Genomic DNA, 9,119 nt, shown 5'->3' on the forward strand with positions numbered 1-9,119 from the left:
TAAGATTTTTATTATCATTTTTCAACAAATCTAAAGTTTCAAATTTGTCCTGAATATAATCTAAATTTTTTTTCTTTTGTTTCATCCTCACTCTCACTAAATTCTTCTTGCTTTAATTTTTCTTTAAACTCTTTCTTAAATTGCTCATTACTTAGATAATCAAAAACTTCCATCCTAAAACATTCATTATCTTTTTCTATTACAGGATATTTCATAGCTTTGGCAATATTAAATTTTACTTCTTGATCATTAACTCTCATTATTAATTCTCCTTCTTGCACATCTATCACAGCTCTTCCTGTTACAACAAATGGTCTCCCAAAAATAATAGGAATTTATTTATCTTCCTTCAGATCCAATAATATAAAGTCTAAAGGGAAAATAAATTTATCCAATTTTACTAATACCCAATTTTTACTAATACATCTTCTATAACTCCTTTATGATAAGTGATTGATCAATCACCTAACTGAAGAGTTACTGTAGTAGGAGAAATCTCTCCTAAATCTAAAATTTTAAAAATTGATAGGGGCATAAAAATGACACTTGCTCCTAAATCACATAAGGCTTTTCCATAAAACTTTTCACCAACTGCACAAGGTATAATAAAACTACCAGAATCTTTTAACTTTTTAGGAAGCTTTTTCTGGATAATAGCGCTACACTCTTCACTAAGTATAACAGTCTCATGATCTGCAAACTTCCTTTTCTTGTTTAGTATATCTTTCCTAAATTTCACATAACTTGACATTTTTTCCAAAGCCTCAATGAAAAGAATTTTTATCGTTAACTTTTTAAGAATTTCCAAAAAATTTGTAAATTTGTTTATCTTTATTAGTCTGTTTTAGTCTTTGAGGAAACAGAGGTAATAATTTTTCTGAAGAAACTTGTGTTTGTTCATTTTCATTATGGTCACTTTCCATATCTTCCTTCTCTCCATCAACTTCTGTTTCTCTTTGGATTCTTGCTTCAACTTCTTTTCCACTTTGTAATTGAATTACTTTAATTTGTTCTTTATTTTAATCTTTGAGATTAACTTCCACCGTACTCGGAAGATTTCCTTAAGGTCTGTTACTAAGTGTAGTAGCAATATGTCCTAATTGATTTTCAATATTTCTAATATTAGCCCCTTGATTTTTTATTTGATTTCCCATATTCAACTTTACCTCTTCCATCGTTAACCTATTTTCCTTAACTTGTGGGTTAGGGTTAGAGTTAAATCCAGGAGGATAATAAGGTCGATAATTAGAATTTCCTTTATTATTTAAATTTCTTGAGAGGTTCATTGAATTGTTATAATTATTCCAACTAAAATTAGGGTGATTTTCCCATCTAGGATTGTAATAGTTAGGATAAGGATTATTATTTTGATTATTAATAACATTCAAAGTTTCATAAGATGATTGAGTAGCAATTATCTACCCTAGTGAATTTTCCTCTAATACTGGTGGTATTTGAGAATAGTTCACTCCAATCTGATTAATCTTTTTTGATATAGGAGCAATTTGAGATGCTAAAATAGACATTGCATCAGATTCATGAATACTAGCTACTCTTTTAGGATTTACCTCTTCAGAGGGAAATTGAAAATTATTAGTAGCCATTTCTTCTATTAAAGAGTATGCTTCATGAAAAGGTTTTGACATTAAAGATCCGTCTGCAACAGCTTCTATAATAGATCTAAGTGATCATACTAAGCTTTTGTAAAAAATTTGAATTATTAACCAATTTGGTAAATCATGGTGTGGACATTTTCTAAGAAGATCCTTAAATCTTCCCTAGGCTTCATATATCGATTCCCCTTCAAACTGACAAAAAAATGTAATATCGTTTCTAAGCTTAGCGGTTTTTTAGGTAGAAAATATTTAACCAAGAATTGTTGTGATAGTTCTACCCAAGTTCTGATAGATCTAGGTGCTAATGGGTTTAACTAAGCTTTAGCTTTATCCCTTAATGAAAAAGGAAAAAGTCTAAGTCTAACAGCATCATTAGACACTCCATCATATTTATAAGTAGCACAAATATCAAGAAAACTAGTAAGATGTAAGTTAGGATCTTCAGTAGGTGTTCCTCCAAACTGATTATTTTGTATCATTTAGATAATAGCATGTTTAAGCTCAAATGAATTAACAACAACATAAGGATTTTGAATACTTAAGTGAAGTCCATCTACTGTTGATTAGCATAATCTTTTAAATGTCTTTTTTTATTTTCATTTATTTGATTATCTTAGTTATTCGCAATTTTGTTCAAAATTTTAATTTCCTTTTGTTGTTTTTGAATTTTTCTAATAGCACGTTCTAATTCTGAATCATAAGGTACTAAACCTTCAAATCCAATATTTCGCATAAATAAATATAATAATCAAAGAAAAATTTCTTAAAAATACTCTTAAATATACAATTATATATATATATATATATATATACAAAACTGCCCCCAAGCAAAACTAAACATCTGAACACCCAGTAAACAAAAATAAGACAGCCTCAGATAATTTTCTAAATCTATTTAATTTACCATTACCTTCCCCGGCAACGGCGCCAAAAACTTGATCCCAATTGAATATAGTTGTGTAAAATTTATAAAGTTGATTCCACTTTATAACGGTGCAAAAAACTTGATGAGGTACTTTAGTAATAATAACGTTAAGCTCTTAAGATTGGGATTTTATGCAAGTATACGTATCATTATCAAGTAATATCATTATCAAGTCGTATCATTATCAAGTAATATAAGACATTCTGTTTAAGTCCCAAATATCGATGCCGCGGGGATGGTTTAAATTTGAAATGATAAATTAACTAGGAAATTTATAAAAATCAAACAAAATTACTGTCACTAATTCCAAATTTTTAAGATACTATTAAAGTTAAATTATTTACTACTAGCAGAATCTTTAGAATTAATAATTACTAAATTATGTTTATGTGATGAAATTTTCTAATATGAAAAAGTATCTTTCCCACTACAATAAAATTTTAGTGAAATTAGATGAAATCAATGATTTAGATATGTATTATGCAAAATAGGAGCAATTTTAATTCTCTACTCTGATTCAATGTTATAGAAAATTATTGGTTAATCTTAGGTTTAGTCCCTTAGGTTTAGTTAATCTTAGGTTTAGTCCCTAAATCCATGGTTAGGCAGGGAGGATACTGACTCTTAATCCAGAGCTCCCACTTCCCTTCCCCTGAAGGATAACTCTCGTTTTAGTTTTTAAACACTAAGATTGAATTTGGGATTTTTACTCTGTCACCCTAGAAATCTCTAATTCTACACCCAACAAAGTGTATTTTCTTATTTATTTGCACTTAATTCCATGAATGAAATACTCCTTCATGGACATAAATGTGATTTTCACTCTGTTGTAGAACTCATACTCCATTGCCTAGATCATATGTTTCACAACATATTTTAACAATCCAGATCAAAAGTATATTAAGAGAGGAGTTGAAAAACCATCACAAATTATTTTAAATTTTAACATTGGCACATCCACATTATCTCTTCATTTCACCATATCTCAGAGTAGGGAGAAAGATAAAGGAATCCACTCAGACTTCATGAGAAAGATACAACAAAACACAAATTTCATATATAAAAGAAAGTTCATACAACAATAATAAACAAACAACACTTATCTGAATTTTTTTCTCAGAGAAAATCCTTTGTAGCCTCTCTTAGGAAACGTAGGAAGAAGAAATCTCTCACTTCTCATCCTCTCCAACGCTTCTTTGAGAAGAATTCACATTTAAACTCACCACAAAAACTCAAAAATATAAAAACAATAACCAACTAATGGTGTGAAATGCCTTAGAATGTTGGTGTGTGAAGAGGAATATTGAAATGAGTGGAAGAAATTGAAATGGTGCGAGGGGTGGGGTTTCTGATTAAATTTCAGCCCTAAATAAAGCCTAGGTCGGTTCTCCAATAGGTGCATTCAAAAAATCTTCAAAAGTGTCAAAATTCATCAAATCTTCTAGAAACAGGGCTTCCACTGACATAAGCGCCGTCGGCGCCAATGCTCTGCGATTTAATTCCTTCTTCTCTGTTAAACGGTGCTGTCGGCAGTGACCAATTTTTTTAACTTCTCCATTTTGACTCCAAATTTCATCCTTTTTGCTTCCTTTTTGCTCCAAGTCCTCAAAATTAATAACTTGTAATAAAACATAAAAAATACCTTCCATTAAAGTGCAATATCACAAAAAATGAGCATAAAATATAACTCTAAAAATGCATATATTTTTGGTGTATCACGACGCTTCGTGTGTCTCTTAGGGAAATCATTGGAAATAAAAAAATGGAATTTAAGGAAGGATTTGGGATAGTTAGAAGGAGGTTTTTGATGACTTTTGAAGAGGCACTTGAGGCACAATTTGGAAGATTCATTGAATATGGACGCTTTTGAAGAGACACTTAAGCACCTCTTGGGAAATTATAAATAAGGCTTGGAAATGTTTTTAAAAGCTCTCTTGAACTAATTGGAAGAGGAGAAGAAGGTTTGCAGAAGAAGAAGAAGGCTTAGGTGAGAGCCCCGAGTGGGGCGACAAGGTGAGAGAGAAAGAGACACAGTGAGAGAATTCTTCTTTTCTTTTCACTTTGTTCTTAGAGAGGATTATAAGGAGTTTGCTTTTTATATACATGGAGAGTTTGATTTCCATCAAAGATAAGTATTTTGATTTGAATCTAGTACTTTGTTTGTATGGTTTTAAAGTTTTATTCAAAGAAAAGTTCTTGTTGTTTCTAGTGAGTAGTTTTCTTTGCTCTTTCCTCTTATAATGAATTAATGCATGTGTAACATATAAAATTGAGTAGAGTGAGAATATATTGTAATTTATTTTACTTTTTTATTCATTTACAAGTAAAATCAATCAACTTTCATGTCAAAATTCATTGTGAGAACATATAAGATCCATGATGGTGTTGTCTCAATCAACTATGGTATAATCACATGAGATTATATAGATGAGAATGTAGTCCACATGGTTGAGTGCAAATAAATAGGGAAATAAATAGGGAAATAATCTTTATAGGGAAATAATCTTTGATGGGTGTAGAATTAGAGGACTTTAGAGTGACAGGCTAAAACCCCCAATTTGGCTCTTATTTTTAGGTCTTAATACTAGATGTTAGCCTTCAGGTGAGGGGATGAGGGGACACTAGAGCGAGAGCTAGTATCTCTCATGCCTAACCAGTCTTTAGGATTCTTAAACAATGAACTTACCAATGTTCTTTATATTACTTGATTGAAGGTAACTAATAATTGCTCCTATTTGTCATATTTCTCTCACTACTTATTTTACTTTTAAACATGTCACTAATTTCATTACATGAGGAAGGGTACTTTTACATGAGGAAGGGTAAGGAAGGGTACTTTTAATATATTAAACCCCACTTTATGATTTTCACTAGGTACTTTAGTTTAGGAGTATAAGTAGTATTGTAGCGATAATTAAAGCATATAATCTAAGCCAAAACTTTATCGACCTTCCAAGCTAGGGCATGTTATTCTAGACTAGAACTTCTCTTGAAAGAAACTATGATTAACCTTGATCTCTGTGAGATCAATATTCAAGGCTTAATCAGAAAGCCCTATATTACTTGATAATGATACATATACTTGCATAAAATTCCTACTATTTAAATATATATTTGAAATCTTATTTTACTTGGGATTAATTTTTGGCGCCGTTGTTGGGGATTAAAATCTTCAAGTAGTGGTGTCAACATCAAATATCCTTACATATAAAAAAATATTGAGATCAAGTTTTGGGTGCCATTGCTGGGGATTGCAATAGTTGATCTTGAACTTTAGGAGAATTTAAGTTAATATAATTAGGCTTAAACTTGGAAAACTGTAGTGTTGTAAAACTGCTTTTGTGTGAAAAGTGCTTTTTTTGTATTAAACAGTGTTGTGAAAAAAATTGTTTGTGTGAAAAATAAAGTGTTTGTGAAAATATTTTGTTGTTTTGAATATTATTTTTCTTTTATTTGTTTTATTATTAATGTATTGTTTGTTGTGTTGCATATGCAAAATAAAGTATCTGCAAGACTTATGTCTTTTGATCCCGAGTTAGAAAAAAGAAAAAAAATAAAAATAGAAAGAACATGAAAAACTAGAAATGGAAATGGAAAACATTCAAAATAATAACTTGGAAAATCACCATAAAATCATTGAGGGATTATATAAATCCTACGACAAATGAAAATCACTAAAGCATACAAACCCCTATCATAGAAGCTGACTCATTTGAACTAAATCCAGCGATTGTCTAACTAGTGTAGAACAACCAATTTGGGGAACTCCTTCGAAGGATCCCTGTTTTCACTTATCAAGTTTTCTAGAACTTTGTGCTACATTTCTTTATAACGACATGTCAGACAATGTTGTTAGAATAAGGTTTTTTTCTTTCTCACTAAGGGATAAGGCTAAAATGTGATTTTACTCATTAGCACCCGACTCCCTTAAAAATTGAGAGGAGTTAACTTGGAAATTCCTAGCTAAGTATTTTCCACCTTCAAGGACTACTAAACTTAAAAATGATATTATCTCATTTTTATCAATATAAATGAGAATCAATATTTGAAGCATGGGAAAGATTTAAGAAACTCCTAAGAAAGTGCCCACACCATACTCTGCCAGATTGGTTAATCATTTAAACTTTTTACAATGAATTAGTAAGATCCCTTATGTCTAAAATTGACGTTGTTTTTGGTGGATCATTAATGTCAAAATCATTTGATGAAGCATATGCATTAGTTGAATAAATGATTACAAATGAATTTCAATGGCCCTCTGCAACGATAAATTCTAAAAATGTAGTCAGTGTTCAAGATATAGATGAGATTACAATTCTTGCATCACAGGTTGTTGCAACATCAATGAAGTTGGATCAAATTGGAGTGAACTAACCTCAATTTACTCCAGTAAGTGAGGAAAGTGCATTAGGGCATATGATTGATTTTAACTTATTATATGAGACTTTAAATACCATGACTTTAAATACCATAAACATTTACAACCCAGGTTGAAAGAACCATCCTAATTTTAACTGGTAAAAGAACCCCAGGTTGAAAGAACCATCCTAATTTTAACTGGTATCATACTACTGAGGGTGGAAACCAACAATGGGAAAATGATCATGCAAATCTTAATGGAAGTTGGAATAATTAGGGGAACATAAACTACAGACCTTCATATCTATCAGGCTTTGATAATGATCAACAATTTGAGGATAAGAAGATGTCTATAGAAGAAGTGATATTGCAAATGAGAAACTAGTTGCAAGGTCAAATGCTATGATTAGAAACATAAAGAATCAATTAAGACAAATTGTTAATTCCCTTAGCAATGGCTCATAAGGAACACTTCCTAGCAACACTAAGATCAACCCTAAAGATAACAATAATGAATAAGTAGAAGCTGTCCAATTAAAAAGTGGAAGAGAGATAGATGATGTGGTTAGAAAAGAGAGAAAGGTTGTGAGAGAAATAAAGGAAACCACAAAGAAAACTAAAAGACCTAAAGAACATGTTTCTAAGGATCGGGAAAAATTAATATCTCCAACTAAATTCTGAAGGGTTTGGGTTTATCCATCCATACATTAACTAAAAGACTTATACAACATGATTTGGATAAACAATTTTCAAAGTTCATGGAAGTACTTAAGAAGTTAATGATAAAGATTCCTTTCGCTGAAGCTTTGGAACATATGTCAAGTTATGCAAAGTTTATGAAGGAGATATTAAACAAGAAAAGGAAATTTGGGGATTACAAGATAGTTACACTAAGTGAGGAGTGCAGTGCTATACTTCAGAAAAAGCTTCCTCAGAAACTCAAAGATCTTTGTAGCTTAACAATTCCTTGTGCAATTAGAGAAACATTAAGTGGAAAAGTTTTATGTGATTTAGGAGTGAGCATTAATTTGATGCCTCTTTCTATATTTATAAGGTTAGGTTTAGTCTATATTTCTCCCACTACTGTAGCCCTTCAGTTAGTTGATCGATTTATCATTTATTTAAATGGGGTTATAGAAGAAGTGCTTGTTAAAGTGGATAAATTTATCTTTCATATGGACTTTATTGTATTATATATGGAGGAAGATAATATATGGAGGAAGATGTATTATATATGGAGGAAGATAATGGAAATCCAATTATTTTGGGGAGATCTTTTCTTGTTACTGGATAAGCAATGATAAATACACAAAAAGGAGAGCTGACTATGAGTATTAATGATCAGGAAGTCACTTTTAATGTGTTAAAGACTATGAAATATCTAGCTGAGAGGAAAGATGATGACTGTTTTTGTACGGATGAAACTGATTATCTAAGTAAAGACCATTTCAAAGAAAGTTTTGAGAGTAAGTTAACAGATGAGATAGAAATGGACTTTCATGATGAGTTGAAAATGTTGTTTAATGAAGACTGTATGTATGTTCAGGAGAGGTGTGAAATGATAGACGTTACCAAAAATAATAAACTTTTAATTCAATATATTGAAAAATCTCATGAAATTAAGATGAATGTACCCCATTCAATTTTAAAGTCTATCTATTTAGGGAATTCATCTACATTACCAGTCTTTATATCTATAGATTCGATTCAATCACAAGAACAATATGAATTGAATGATGAAATCAATAAAAGATTTCCTAAGAAAGAGTTATTCAAAATCACTGAATGGCATATTCTATGGGATATAGACAAAATGAATGATATTATGATGTTGGGGAAACCAGAGTAAACATTGGATACAACGGGGTGTCAATATTAGACCAAGCGCTTCGTGGGAGGCAACCCTGATTATCTTTGTTGTTTGTTTAGTGTGATTGTTGTTATGTTGGATTGGATAAAAGTGAGAAGTTGGACTTTGATCTTTGTTTGATGTGTAAGAGTGGATTGGATTAATGTTGTGAGGTAATTCCTTCATTATGATGAGATTTGTATATGATTTTTAGTAGTAGCAGGTTGACGAGTCTATTACAACTTAGTTGTCAATCGGATTTGAGCATTACCTTGAAGCATGTAGAGTTTGGACTTGGACCACTCCATGTCAACTCTATTACTTCCTTTATCTAACTTTTTCTTCATTAAGTAAGGTCATGAACTTACTT

Source organism: Phalaenopsis equestris, unplaced genomic scaffold (assembly GCF_001263595.1).
Source record: "Phalaenopsis equestris unplaced genomic scaffold, ASM126359v1 Scaffold000152, whole genome shotgun sequence".
NCBI classification, from domain to species: domain Eukaryota; kingdom Viridiplantae; phylum Streptophyta; class Magnoliopsida; order Asparagales; family Orchidaceae; genus Phalaenopsis; species Phalaenopsis equestris.